This window comes from Neopelma chrysocephalum, unplaced genomic scaffold, assembly GCF_003984885.1.
Source record: "Neopelma chrysocephalum unplaced genomic scaffold, ASM398488v2 Primary Assembly neopelma1_80b, whole genome shotgun sequence".
NCBI lineage: Eukaryota > Metazoa > Chordata > Aves > Passeriformes > Pipridae > Neopelma > Neopelma chrysocephalum.
The window spans coordinates 1982306-1998118 of NW_020897742.1; positions in this window are offsets into that span (position 1 = coordinate 1982306).

Here is a 15813-nt window from a genome sequence, read left to right on the forward strand (position 1 = left end):
TCACTATTTTTCCATTTTTCAAACTTTTCATTTTTGGTTTTCAAAAAATGGAAAGGATGACTTTTAATCATTGTTGTAATTTTAGTGTGCATTTAATAAAAATGGTTTGAAGCTATTAAAAGTATAATTTAAAAAAACCTTATTTGCAGGAGTTGAAAAGCTTGCAATGCACTCTGGAAGACAAGGGTACAGTTTACTGTCCTTTAAATACAATCCAATTTGCACTCAAGAAAATCACTCCACAAAATGAGCTAATGGGTAGTAAATGGTTTAAACCCATGCCAATTCTCCAAATCAGATTGCTTACAACATCTAGGCAGTGTCATCTTACCTGTTTTGTCTAAGTGCATGTCCCAGTGCCCTCCTGACACTATCCATAATTCTTTATTGTTGTGGTTGTTGTTATTGTTGTTGTTCAGTAAATATTTTATCAAGGAAGGTAGGGTATCAAGTAGTAATCAAGAGAAGGTAAAAGTAACTGTCAGTGACTTTATCAATGAACTGACCAAGGCCTGGATACAGACCCACTACTGTCACGCAGTTATCCACAGAGTTAAATTGGATCTCTGGGACTGGTTTTGGCATCAAACACCATCCTGGTTAATGCTTGGGCACAATTCAGGTGACACAGGCTGAGGACCACTCCTCACTTTGTTTTGGAGGGGTATGAATGTGAGTCATGCCGTGCCAGATGGCCTCAGGGACAAATCACGGTCCTTGGCCCATTTAATTTCCTCATGCAGATGTTGTTCCTCTCTCTGCAGAGGACTCTATTTTCATTAAAAATAGAGGAATGAGCTGCTGCAGCCCTAGCAATGTACATTAGATCATTTCGAGTCCTTCTGGAACTGCCTGATTAATCCTTGTTATCCGGACTTTCTGCCAGCACCCTGTCACTGCCTCTCATCCTAATGCTGAGGCACAACCCCTTCCCATCAGGTATCACTCAGTTCCACCACCCAGAAGGGCACCACAAGGGGTGAGATGTCTTCAGGAGTGTGCTGTGAGAGTTTTCAGTCTGGACTGGAAAGGCCTATAAGTAACATGTAATAAACGTATGTATAGACTCTTTCCCATAAGATGTAAAAAATATACAGAAGAAGGACTGTGCTAAAAGGCTTTTGGTTTTGATGTCCTGCACTCAGAATTTACAAAATGAAGCTAAGTGACATTTATAGCTGTGATATGAAGTCACTACCATATATTCTTTAATTGCAAAATAAAACCTTTTTTCTCATAAGATACCTCTCTCATCTGGGATTCATCCCAGTTGATGTTTAGGACCAATATTGAAGCTGACTCCAGTTATCTCAAGCTGCATGCATCTCTTTTTTCTGTTTGCATCACACCTTTTAGCCTGCTCCAAAGTACTGAATTATTTTCCTGAAAGGCCTTCTGTTTTTCTCTCTTGCTGGAATTGTTTGAAAATACAGGAGACACAGAGGGTCCCACTGTTAAGGTGCAACCTGGGCTGTGGAGAATATTTTGATCTTGTGGCCAAAGGTTCTTCTGTCTGTCCTCTCAAGTAGAACTAGGTTTTTTATCATCCTCTGCACTCTTGCCTTTTCCACTTGTTTCACTTATGTTTATGTGCCAATCTTTCTTTTTACCACTGATTTCAATTTTTGACTCCTACACCAGCAAGTTACTGCCACAGATTAACAAAAATGTAAGCCAATTTGCACAAAAGAGGGACCCTGCTCTCCCGCCACACCCCAAACATGCTTCTTCACCTACCCTTTACCATAGTTGTCAGTTCTTCTCCCATATCCAAAAGCATGTGAATACCACTAGGGTTCAGTGAAAAAGTCACCTGCATTTTTTTAATGGATCAAGAAATTAGTAGTTTAATTAAAAAAAATAACTGCTATGTTTCACCTAGGAACTAAAATTACTTTTATTTCAAGCTAGCAACTACCATTGGAAATCGTAATGCTGGTTGTGGGAGTTTAGAAAAATCATAAATAAGTCAGAATAGTGCTAGTTTTTAGCAAACATCTGATTTTCTCTTTATAAGCAGAAGCTTGTGCTTGACTGAAGGAAACTAGGGTTTTCATGCTACATTTATGTCTTCTGTCCTACCAAAAGACTACCTCATCTACTGGAACAAAGGCTGCATGCTGAGAGGAACACATCTATCTTCAAGATGGATGTTTGGCCCATTGCCTGAAGCCACAAGATCTATAGCTGGAGATGGTTCAGTAGGTTTGGCAAAATGGCTCTTAAAATAGACTGTGAGTCCTGAGCCAGCTTCTAAAAGCTGCCTCCAGCCAGAGCTGCTCCTGGCGACTCCTGTCCTCCCTCATTATCTTCAGAGCTTGCTCCTCCCTCTACCGCCACTCGTCTGTGCTTGGCTTTGGAGTCCCTGGTTGCACACTCTGGCCCCATCTGCACTTGCAGTGCTCTCATCACCTCTAAGTCTTCAGTGACTTTGGTGACGCGGCCTTTGTGACTCCTTTGTCCTGCCAATGAGTTTGAAGAATGAATAGCCAGACCAGCTCCTTCACTGGGAGGTAGCAGCCACTTGAGTCTCTGGAGGGAGGACTTCTGATGCTTTTTCTCCCTCAGGATAAAGTAAAACAAGCTAATTAAAACCAGTGAACTCAGGGAGGTGTTAGCTGCTGCCTCACACACTGGGTTTATAGGCTGAATCTTGTTCTCTTTAGGCTTCCAGATTTTTCTCAGTTACTATTTCTCCTGTCACATACTCAGCTCTTTCTTTTCATACACTCACTGCTTGTGCCTGTCCTTTGGAAAAACGTTTCTACAATTCTACACTTCATCAGTGCAATAATTATTTCAGGCTTCCCTGTTAGACATAGTGAGCTAGTGTGATGCCCAGAGAAGTAGAAGGAAGTCTTCTTCTGGATTTCAATATGCTTTGAATGAGGTATTTTTCCTTGATGAATCCTGTTTTTTCATCATCTTTCACTTACTTTGGTATTCAATATGTGTGTGAGTGTGTGTGACTATGTGTTTGTGATCTCCATCTCCCAGACTTTTAGTGCTGAGAAGGATACAAATTTGGGAGATAAACTCTAAAGACATCATTGATGAAGAATTGAAGCCAATTCCATGTTTTAATCCTGCATAAATTATCCTGGAACTCAGCCCACATTTATGATGTGTGAGAGAATAGAAAAATAATGGGATTACTCAGAAGTTTCAGATGATTATAAACATATGGTGCAGGAGGGTATAAGAACAAAACATACTGAGGGAAATATCAGTAAAGGAAAGGTTAATAATGGAAAAAGTAAGTTTGGAACCTCATATGTGGCCTATTATCAAACACTACTGACATGAAAGAATTCCTGCAGAACTGTTAAAAGTGGACAGCTAGTAGTTTAATGATTGTAGCAAGAAAACTTTAGGGCATTGGAAAGGAAACTATATGATTATAAAAGAACTCATCACGTATTTAAGCCTCCTATGAAAAATGGTAGTTTTGTGTCTGAAGTTCCTGACTGGGACTCAGATCTTGATTTATTTCCCAGTTCTGCTACAGATTTCCTCTGCGACCTTGGGCCAGTTACTTTGGGAGAAACATGTTAAAGCTCCTAAATGACTTATGAATCCAAGTCACTTTACCAAAATTGGCATAGCACCAAATTCACAAAGGGAAAAGCTTGTGGGAATCCTGACCATAGCCAAGGCTACCCCTGAAGTGACGGTGTTCTGCCCTGTCACTTCTCAGTTCTGAGCACCAACAGGGAAGATTGCTGCCTTCTGAATGCTCATGAACAATGAGCAGGACATGGCATGGGAGGGAGGGATCAGCTGCCCTCTGACAGCCCTCCTGTAGGTGTTTTTGTGGAACAGGCAATCTTGGGAGCTGCTCCCTCTCGTGTTTTCCAGCATCTGATCAATTTTCATCAGTGGCTTATTTCTAGGAGAGGCTCAGATGTGATGCCTGGATCTGTGCAGGCAGAAGATACCCGGATTGACATGGTCATCAGGTTTACCCTGTAAAAACAGGGGTTCCCAGCTGTTGTCATCCTGCTTTGGTCAAAAAAGAAAGAATCAGGAACAACCGTCCCTCGCAAGGGCAATTGGGTTTAGTGTGGCATCTGATTCACTGCCTACCCACAGTCCTCAACCTCAGACCTGAAACTTACTTCCCAAAAATCCAAGGGAAGTGGTAAGAAAGAGGAGCATGGGCAGGTTGTCCTCTCTGTCCCTGTTTGTGAAGCTGAACTCTAACTAAAACACAGAGCTCCCCTTTTCTTCCTTCAATCCTTGGCCTTACTTATCAGGGTTAGGAATGAAGTGTTTATTTGTTTGCCAGTGCAGGAATTAGCTTCCTAAGGAAACTCACCTAGCAACCAAGCAAGCATGTAAACTTGAAGCACCTAAGTGTTGTTGCCTCCAGATTTCAGACAGCTTTGAAAAATGGACACTTTCTGCTGTCGCCAGCTTGTGAAGTACAAATAGCAATAGCAGAATATTCTTTATCTCCCTCATCCTGTATTAGTCCATGTTATACGTGGTCTTACAACTCACTCACAAAATAGGAATGCAAGCAGTAATAAACCTGTAATGTAAGTAGGGGATCCAAGGATGGCTATTCACTCTAGCTTTCCATATGCTATAGCAATGATAAAAGAATCTTACAGGCATCTCTCTCTCTACCTTAATATGCAGCATGGTCATAACTCAGAAACTGCTTTGGACAGGATTCACAAGCTGCTGTGTCTGTGTAAAGTCAGTTGAAAGTAAATAACATACTTTCCACTTCAGTCCCTTGGATATCTCCATTTGCCATGATTTGTTTCATTCTACATGGAAGTATATGAAGCTTAAGATACATATTAGATCACAAAGGTGAAGAATTTTAGGTTTCTGACATTCAAAAATGTCCTAGCAGAGGATCTCCCTTAAAAGCATATATTTTGTTGCCAGTGGTTTTGGCACAAGCAAATGATCCATACAAAACACGTGAGAGAATGTAGCAAAAAGGGAAAAAGGTGGGTGATTATAATTTAAAAAGGAACATTTTAGTAATTAATGTTTGCTGACAGGAGTGGAGAAGTATAAAGTGATTCAGAAATATCAAGGTAAACTTTTTAACTTTCATCAAAATATTTTCAACTTAGAAAACTCCACCTACATCTGCTACCTTCTCAGGAAAGCCAAGGCAGGCTGACCTCACTGCTAGCTGAGCTTGATGCAATAAAGGAAAACTACTCTGAGTATGGACTGCTGCAAATTTACATTGCATCAAAGTTGTTTGACTCTTCTGGGTGAGAGAAGGAACAATTTCATATATCCATGTAGCTAAAGTCTTGGTTAGTATGTTAGATTCTACATTCAGAAAAAGAAATAGAAAGTTTCTGTCACTGTAACCTTCTATATCTGCTTTTACAATCAGTGTGATCAAAGCAGTCCTTCTGTAATGGGGCAGGATTCCCTTCTGGAATATTTCCACAAGACTTGAGACAGCTGTTGCAAAAATGTATTTTAAAAAGTATTTTAAAAAGCTGATGCTTTTCCCAAGTTTTAAGTCTTGAAAGAATCTTTCTTTTTCCTGTAAGTAAATATGTCTTTTCATTTGATGTATCTGCTTGTAGAGGGGAATCCTTTCAGTGTCAGTTTTTCACTGATGTTTGTCTGAAGTCACTCTGGTAAAACTTATCTCTTTTTAAATCCATTGGCTACTGTATTTGTCTGTGACAAACTACCACTGAGCTATAATCTTCTGGGTCAAGGGGGTCATTATAATCATCCCATCAGACCTTGGGCATAAGACATGGCACAATTTTAGTTATTCCCATGGAAAATCTATTGACATGTTCATCCTACAAAGGAACAGATTCCCTGGGGATCAGACTGCCTCTGCTAGGACTCCCTCTACTAGAATTATAAAGGACAGGGAATCAGCTGAGTAGTTGTGGTGACTCCTCCTGAATGTCCCGGCTGTGTCCCATCTGGGTCCTACATGCTTATTCCTGGAAGAACTCACAGTTCAGTTATTTTTCCATGTATTCTTTCTTAGAACTTTGATGTCTGTAAATTACCCAACAGCACCACAGGAAGTGCAAGGATACTGAAACAACACTGGTTTTGTGACAGGGTTTCACAGTGCAGCCAAAACTGGTGTCATCTAAGCATCAGACTGTATCGAGATATACTGATATGGTTCCAGGGAATTGAGATGATGTGAAATCACACAGACTGTGAAGAAGCACAGGGTCCCTGCCTGTGGATTGACCGTCACTTTTCACAACTCACTGAAACTCCATCTCTTTCTTCTGTCCTTGACCGTGCATTGCTATTCACTCACTCCTACAGTTTGAAGGTAAATGATGATCCTTCAAGGCAGATCTCTGCTGAGTTTTGCTCCGTGCTTCACTGAAGCATAAAATGCAGTGTACATTGACTCCACTGACGTGGTTTTCTTTCCAGGCAAGGAGCTTCATACCCATCCCAGGGCAGAGTCCCACGTCTGTGGGAGCTCTGAAGATGGTTTTTTAGTCTAAAGGGTTTTGTGCCCAAAACTTGCATACCAGAACCTGTTTGCAATGAATAAGGTTTAGAGTTTTTGGCCCCATGAACTGTTACACAGGCTGCTGAATTCCCACCAGTATATCATAAGTTTACTGCTCTGACATGCCTCTCTTGCATGTCCTCCACTAACTTCAAACTCTGTATTTCCATCCATTTCTATTTTTTTCTGTGGCAATACACTGAAGACATACCATTGTTGCCAGTTTTCTTTCCTTTATACTTAGTCATTCTAAATTCAAAATTTGGGGTGATAAATACAGCAAATATGTTTTTGATTTGACCTGATGGATAACAATGTCTGAGGATCTTTCAACACTTCCTAGTAAGAGGTTTTTACTGCAGTCTTATTTTCTGTTTATGAGAGATATCAATCGCATCTGTTTTAGTCTCTATTACTAGGTCTCTTTTATTTCTTTCAGGATGACTGAGGAGTTTTCCTATCTCTCAAATTTAAATAATTAAGTCTGTTCATAGATTCATTTAGTCTGTGAACTCCCCTAAATAAGGTCATATACCATAGATTCTTTTTCAAAAAGAATGTAGAATAGTTTTAAGTGGCTGAACTGTGATTAACCTGTGAGTGTACATGACTGAGAGAAACATTCATCTTATTCTATTTTCAAATGCAGGTTCAGACACTGTTGCAAAGATATACTTTATCTGAGGACAAGCTATTGGTCTTGATTCAGATATGATGAAATCATATAACAGTGTTTACTAGGTCAAATTTCCCGATATCTTCTAAGGTTAAAATAAAGTTAATCAGCGCATAATTTTTTTTTATTTTTTATTTGATTTGTTATCCAGTTCTGTAACTGTGAGAGAGGTGGTATAGATTTCAGCTGATGTGAGTTGAAGCCAATTAGGTAAAAGAGAACCCCAGATTTTCAGAAGTGCATTACAGTCTCTCTAGAAAACAGATCATCTGAAAAACTTTCAGAGTTAGTAGTTCCTGAAAGTAGAATGGCTATTACTTACTGCCACAGGGTCCTCTGATCTTTCTGGGACTCTACACGAGTCTGTTTATTACTGTTTTCTTTAAAAATGGAGCCCTTCCGACCTCTTCTTTTTTTTTTTTTTTTAATGTGCTCAATACTTAAAGAGCAGTAGACTATAAAACAAATGAGACTATCTGTGACTAATATTTTAATCTAGAGCCCTGGAATTCCCTGTGCACAATTTGAGCTGTTGCACAGCCAGTTGACTGCAGATATTGCATCTCTGTGTTTCTCAGGGTCCTGTTGAATCTGTTCATGAGACCTACCTATGCTGTAAAGGTTAGTGCACTTGGGAAGGTATTATCAGCTTTTCATTGCAATTTCACATAAAAATTCTTTCTCAACAGAGCGTGTGGAATCAGAGAACATTAAGGAATGGATAAGAGTGAAATACTTGGACAAGAATGAAACTCTATAAACATTGAAGAGAAAAAAGCTAACACATAGACATGTTTACCGTATGAAACATACCTTGTGTTTTCCCAAATTTTCACAATTCCCTTGAGAGTTATAACATATATCTTGTGCAAAGCTCCCCTTTAGAGCAAAGGGCTCCCTATTTGTATTTACTGTATTTTGTTTACAGAACAGGTAATGTAGTGCATTTTAGGACCTACTGAACTATTCCTCTTTAAGAAAGTGATTAAGTTAATAATTTCATTATTAGAAACAGGTTTTCTTTAAAGCCAAAGAATTGAGAGGCTGTATTCATCAGAGTAAGACGAAGCATTTTATTAAGTGCATTTGGACAACAGTAGTGAATGGCAAAAACGTACTGACTGCAGGTGATCAGAAACCTAAAGGTGCCCTGATTTGTACTGAGGCATCATATCACTGACTGGAGCTGAATCAAGCCTTATAAGTTTGGAAATGGTGTATTAAATACAGGAAAATCCACAGGAATTAGTATTATACCTCTCTATAGTGGTCTATGACAAGACTTCTGTGCTCATCACTGGACCTGTGAAAGCACACAAAAAGAAAAGATCATAATGTGGGGTTTTTTTAAATGCTACAGTGAAATGGTTTTGGATATATGTTCTCTGAAGTCAGAGAAAGCATAAATGTCCTATGTGTATGAACAAGCATTTTGCACACAGCATTCAAAAGCAGATGTGCAGCTCATCTGAGCAATAGAGACTACATGAAAGAGCTAAGTCCAGTGTGCAGTTCTCCTCAAGTCTTTGTAACGTGTCTCCCTTTGTTCCTATTTCTCTCTTAGATAATATACATATTGAATGTGTAGGATGGAGCTTCTGACTGCTAAATAGGCTTAGGCAGTCTTCCTTGGCAAAACATCCAAAGCAGAATACGGTGGAAGAGTGATTAATCTTGTGGACTTTTTATGCCCCCTGGTGGAAAACTCTCAGTGTAGCCGTAAGGATTTCATGCAGAAACATCTTTAAACAGATGTGTGGTTCCTGAGACATAGCTGAGTCGCATTCTCATTTGAGGCACTACACTATTATCGGTGTACAGCCCATGAATAAGAACACACAAGATCCCAAGTTACAAATGAGCACCTGGACTCATTTAAGCGCTGTTAGCATGATGTACATTGCTCATACGGTATAAATTGCTGGCCTGAAATTTCTTGCAGGCAAATGATGCCAAGCTCTTAATATATATAAAATGAACTCTAGTAACTTAAGCAAAATAATCACAATTTTCCCCACAGTCTTTCCAGGATTTCAATCTGGAGGATTTTGAAGGATACACAATACCTTGTTACAAACCATATAATGTTTTAAAAAGTATCCAACTGACAACCTTGGCTAACATTGTATCTTCTATCTAGATTATTTCAATATGTCATGTCCGTATCACACCACTCTGTCCATGGTCCCAATGCCAAGGATTTCTGTCTTGTCCAACCTTTCCATCTGGAAGTAATGAGCTTAATATTCTGGCTCTACCCCCATAAAAGCTATGTCACAAAAAAGTAGCAGTCTTACGAACTGTTGTATACCCTAAAGACAAATTTGAGATCCATGCAGGCTCTCAAAGTTCTACTCGGATTCATTTAAAGACGAGTTTTCCACTCTACTCCCATAAGACCTACAGCATACCACAAGACTGTGAGAGTGATTTGACAACCATATAGGCTTAAATCCTGTTCTAGACATGTCAGAGGACTGTGCTTAACAGATAATGAAGGGCTAGGATGTTCCTGTGGGGAAAAACACATTGAGTTATAAGATTTGCTCTTACAATGGCCGTTCTTTTGGTTGCTATTCCTCTTCAAGCTAAAACGGAGGAAACAGAAATTCTTTGGTTTTAAGTATTTTCTCATCTTGCATAAAGTTAATGCAACCTCTTCTCTTTCTCGTTATATGAATACAGAAAACAATGAGGCAGGTAGAAGCTTGATACCCATCAGCTTCAGCTTGAGCTCTGACTGCACATTCACCAGCACAGGCCAGTGACTGAGAGCATCATCAGGGCTCCCTTCACTGCTCCTGTGTGGAGACAGAGAGACCTGTTCTGAGGAGGATCTGCTTTAAATTTCTTCTCTTTCCATTGTCTTTCTTTTATCACGTGGTGAGAAGGATGGGACATCACTCTAAGTAGAAGCTTTACAAGTGATGTCCTAAGAAATATCAAGAACTACAAAAACCCTTATCATGAATTGTTTTCATTTTCTTGTAAGGTATTTTTTGTCTCATTTTTCTAGAATTATTGATTTTTTGCAAAAACTGGAATTCTGTGCCAAAATGTGACAGTACTCTTCAGACAATTCACCCAGACTGCATAAATTTACAGAGATAAACATCCCATGTACCTTAGGCACCTATTTTTGGTTGGGATTAATCTTCCCTTGGAAGTGCCTCTCTCTCCTCAGTAACTATAGACGAAGGTAGGCCTGGAATAATATTTAAATAACTAAAATAAGGTGACATCAGTCCTGGTTTTTTAATGCCAAGATTAAAAGCAGAACTCATTGAGCCAACACTCGTGTTTGTCATATTCTTACATCATTATAAGAACTCATTTTATAATTCCTTGACTATTTTAATTGCATATGAATGGAACTCCTTAACATTTAGTTGAAACTTCTTTCAATGCCTCTCAAAATAGAAACCAATTATAAGAATATTTTCATATTCTTCACTAGGAAGATGTGCAGGTACAGGTGGATTAATCATATGTTTTTAGAATCACTACTATGCTACTACTGGCCAGAAAAAAAATGTAGAATTTAAAAATGCAGATGTTCTGAAATGAAAATGCTTTGCACAGTCCTGTTAGAGTCACTGAAATTAAATTTTGGCAGATATAAATATTCTGACATTGCCAAAATGTCCTGTTTTATAATTTTGGAACCCGGCATCTAATATTTCCTTTCAAAATAGTTTTGCATGTTTAATGTTCTTATTATGTGTTTCATTTTGCATTCTCAATATAATTAAAAAGTCAACCATAATCAAGTGTTTGTCTCCGAGACATTTCAGTTGGTATGAGACATTTTTCTAAAAACTTTCTCTTCCAGATAATTTTGAAATTTTTGAAAGTTGTGCCTAACTGGCCTAAAACCAAACCTGAAAACCCTCTGCAAATTTCTTTTCTACATAGATACAATTTATTGTTGTTATTCTACCAAGACTGTGTCAATCATAGACCTCTTAAAAAGCTGAAAGGAAAAGAGATTCACTGTTCCTCAGAGAGGATTTCACCCTCACTGAGCCAAGACCTATGATCCATTTCTACAACTGCAAGAGTACTCTGTACAAAAACACTTTCCTTCAAGTGAATCTGTGGAGAAACTGGTGGTATCTTTTAGGTCACCTTGCAAAATTTAAAGTGATTAGAGGACATAGATAAAGTATTCTCATCTCTGAAAATACAGCTGTGTTAGTTTTTAGCATTAAAATGCCTGACTTGTTAAAGTTCATAGTTGCTCTCCTTTGCCTCTGTGAAGGTCATGTTCAAGATACCAGAGAGGAAGTATTTCTTCAGAGCTATAGATTCAGAGACATCAGGTTTGATCTGTTCATTTATTAGCATCAATTTTTGTAACAATGTCTTCAAACACAAATTTGCTATAAGGAGCCAGATCCCTCAGCCTATAGAGTTCATTTTGTTCTGCTTCATGGCTCACTTTAAAGCAGTGGAAAATGATGTGTACCATCTGGAGGGTCCTCTTGAATATTTCCTCTGAGGAGATGGACTCTCTGGTTGTTGTAAAGCCAGCAGAAATGTCTTTGATGTCTGTGACACCTCTGCTGTGCTGCCTGGCATAAGGAAAGGGGTGTATTTACAGAAAAGACAGAGAATGTGGAGAAAAAAAGCATTTTCGCTGTCTGATTTTTCCCAGGATCTATGAGTTCAATTCACTGGCAATATTTTAAAGCTTTTCTCAGCAGTGTTTTGTTCGAATGCTGACGGTCCTGTAGAGCCAACCACACTTTTCAGCCACTGTCTTTCCTGCTTTCCTCACTAGCAGACTAGAAGTTGTCCCAGATTTTCTCCTAGCACTTAGACACCTTTTCTTTTTGCTGCTCTCCAGGTCACATTTTATTTTCTCCTCCTGGGTGTGGGTTGACACAATATATTGACTGTACTGATTGTTGTGTATTGACTGCTGATTGACTCTTATGCTGAAATGTCACCCTGACTCCAGAGGGACACCCTGCAGGGAGACAGACATGTCCCTGTTAGGTCCTCTGGGAGGCCAAGCTTAGTGAAGAAGGTTCCTATTCCTATAGCAACTCCCAGTGTATATGCAGCTCCTTGCCCTTGACGGCTATTTAAGGTTTGCTTTACTCAAATCCAAAATCTGCCATATAAACAAAAACCAAGACCCTTAACAACAAAGCAATCCTTCCCTCCACCTGCAACAGACCTACTTGCATGTGAATTATGTTTTGTAAAAAAAAAACATAAATTCAGCTTTGGTTGATGTCATAATGATCTGGTCATGCACTGAAACTCCGTCATAGAAGAAAAGAGTAAAACTACTACTTTTCTCCAAAAGAGTCTATGGTGCTAGTACAAAGTAAGAAATATGGGATAATCACAGGTGGGAAGAATAAGGAAACAGTGAAGCAACATGAGTTGTTGTGAAATGTCTAAAATCTGAGATAAATTATCCTGCTTCATTTGGTATTTCTCCCTGCATGTCTGCCTCTGCTGAAATTCTGTTTTGATAATGTTCACACTCAGCATTTTTATAAAAGAGAATAAATTAAATCACCCTGAGCATAAATATGTTCAGCATGAAAACGATTTATTGTAGGGATTGCAACTATTCTGATGGTGGCTCAAGAGTTAGGATGATTATTTTATTACACCAAATTTCTTAAAGAGCAAGCAGCTATCTCTGTGTTCTTCTGATATCCAATTATTTGCCCACAGGTCACATAAATTCCTATTACTAAGCAGGCTACTTTTATGTACTACTGTTGAAATCTGAATACAACTGCTTTTCAAGTTTCATCTAATTTTTCAAGACTGTCTTTCAGAGGAAATGGAACCTAATGTGATTTAACTGTTGGAGGAGGTAGAGGGGGGTTAAATTCAGTCAATTTATGTTCATTATAAACAAATCCAAATTCCTAGCTAGTATGGTATGACTAACATATGTCACATACTACAGCATGTCTGGTGTACCCTTTAACATTTTAACAGTCCATCAGACATTAATGTGACTTAAACATCAAAAACAGGTTCATTTTGCCATTAATATCCTGAAACAAGAACATCTAATATACACATCCTGAGATTTAATCTGTAAACATAACCAAAAATGTCTGGATGAAGAGGGCTTGTTTATATTTCAGTAGTGCTACTTCCATGAAGCATGTGTCTGCTATCTTTAGTGTGCAACTCTAGCATCCTACCATTGAGAGAGCCCTAATGTCTTTGATACTGTTAGGGAGACTTATAAGTCTTCTGCTGACAAACCAGTCCCTTTGTAGATCCCCTAAAGTTAAAGCTACTGATAAACATAACTTGTCTTATAAAGAAGGGAAGAATTTTAAAACCACTTCAAACATGTTCAAGATTTCCCTATTCATTTTTCCATGGTGTGAAAGCAGGTTCTTAAGTGAGTAGAAATTAAGTGAACATGCTTCTCTTTACTGAAGTAATGACTTGTTTAATAAACAAGAAGGGAAAAGGAAAAATGTGATGGTGCATGCAGAATGGCAAAATAAGAAGATCTGAGGAAAACTTAATAAAATAAAAATGAATATTCAGTCCACTCAAATCCCTTTGTTTATTTTTTCAATCATTATTCAAATACTTGGTTGTTGCATTGATGAATGCTCAAGAAAGTACATTTCTTAGGAATCAGCATAGGACAAAACATATGTGCAGTAAGTCTCCAAACACGCTGTATCTATCAACTATGTTAGGAGTGAGTGAAGCCACTACAGTCAGGAAGATAATGAGGAAAAAAGAGAAGAAAAAAAGAGAATAGTTATGCCCTTTGATATCTGCAAGATTGTTTAATCCAACTCTTACGTAGATAAAACCACAATGTAATTGCTATGGAGTGAACTGCATTAGCAACTATGGCCTTGGAAAACCAGCCAAATACATTCAAGGTCTGAAGTACAGATGAATACTCCAATGAAGGCATATCTTAAATCAATCATTACACTAGTGGAATTTGTCAACAGCATGATTTTTTGAAGAAAAATGTAGATTCATCTGAACTTTTTACACCAGTGCATGTGTTTCCATTAAATTTTTTGTCAGGACTGTTTTGCAAGCTGAGGCTGGAATTTCTCATCGAATCCAGGCAGAGAAAATCCCTTCTCAAAATAGCTAATGGCGTGGAAAACTCCTTTGGCATAGAAGAACAAGAGCAAGGACCTCAGTATGGTCTCCTGAGCAATCTTATTTCAGTGTGTGAAACAGGGCCAGAGCAAACCTGAGCACGGGCAGATGGTTGTCGGTACAATTAAATTGTTCGCATGGTCCTTGGCAATTGTTTGGCCTGGGCTAACTACCTCTCTCCCAGAAATGTCCCAGCACAGCTGAGGGGATAGTTTGAGCCAGCATAGATGCAGTCAGCATGTTTTGGGGGGTAAAAGCAATTAACTGTGTCAACACAAGCTGTGCAAGCTGGCCTCAGGGCAGGCAGCACTCCCTGGGCAATTTCATTACTAGTACAGCTGCAATACAGTAGTCCCTGTGAGCACATGGGGGAGTTATAAGATACTAGGAGAAAAGACTTTTTCACATGCATTTTTACTGCAAATTTTTCTGGAATGGTCTCAGCTTTGTCTCAATACAGACTGAAAATATTTTCTGAAACCATGACTTTTTTGCAAAGTAAAATTCTTGTTTTCTGGCCAACTGTAGTACCAATTTGACAATAGAAAGAAATAGAATGTATATGAGGTAAACCCCTAGTGTGGGTACAGTTTTGCAGATAAATAAATAGTTTATACGTATTTTTCTTCCTTTAGTGCCCCAAAATTAGGGGTTCATTCAAATTTCCCATTCAGATTCTCTGTTAGGTATTTTTCATGTCGTCTTTCAACAAATGTAGCATGAACAAATTCCGCATGGGAACAGAGAGGAGCTAAGATACGGATGAACACAGGATACCTGTGTATTCTGGACAGATGTTGCTCTGATGAGGCTCTAGATGTTCATAAAACTTAGGGCATTAGGGGGACACTGATAATTTATTTTAGAGGATATTGCTTTACTCATCTGTACCATGAAAGCTGTGTGTATATCTTTGAAACATACACATTCATCTTTCTGTGTGCAGATGTCTGAGTTTTTTGACTGAGGACACTAGTCTTCCACCTTCAGGTAGATGTCAAAAATCAGTCCATGTTCTGTAAGAGCAGTTTAGAAAATGGTCATGCATACACTTGTCTATACTTAAAATTCCTTGAAGTTAGATATCGTATTTCTAAACTAGAACAATTACCTTTCCAGTAAAGATCTGTGGATACACTCTTTGAAGTTCTCAGTCTTTGTGTATGAAGATTTCTTTCTTTAGAGATAAATACTGGAAAATGAGAAATGCAATGATGGGAAGTACAGGTGAGTGGTTGGACGAAGCAGCAACAACTTTTAAGGACGTAGATGTATACGCATCTGAGATAACATGATCTAGAAGCAATTCTAAGACCTGAAGTGAGCCATTGAATAAACCTGAGAGAGTTTTTGAAATTAGTGATGAGACCCTCCTGCATCAGTGCATCCATACATATGCATCATCACCATGTTTCATCTTAAAATTAATAATCTTTCAGCCTTGACTCTTCTAAGTGCCCATTAGATGTTCTTATGCTTACTGACTTCACTTGCAGAGCTCTGCAACTACTGTCTATTTTGTGTG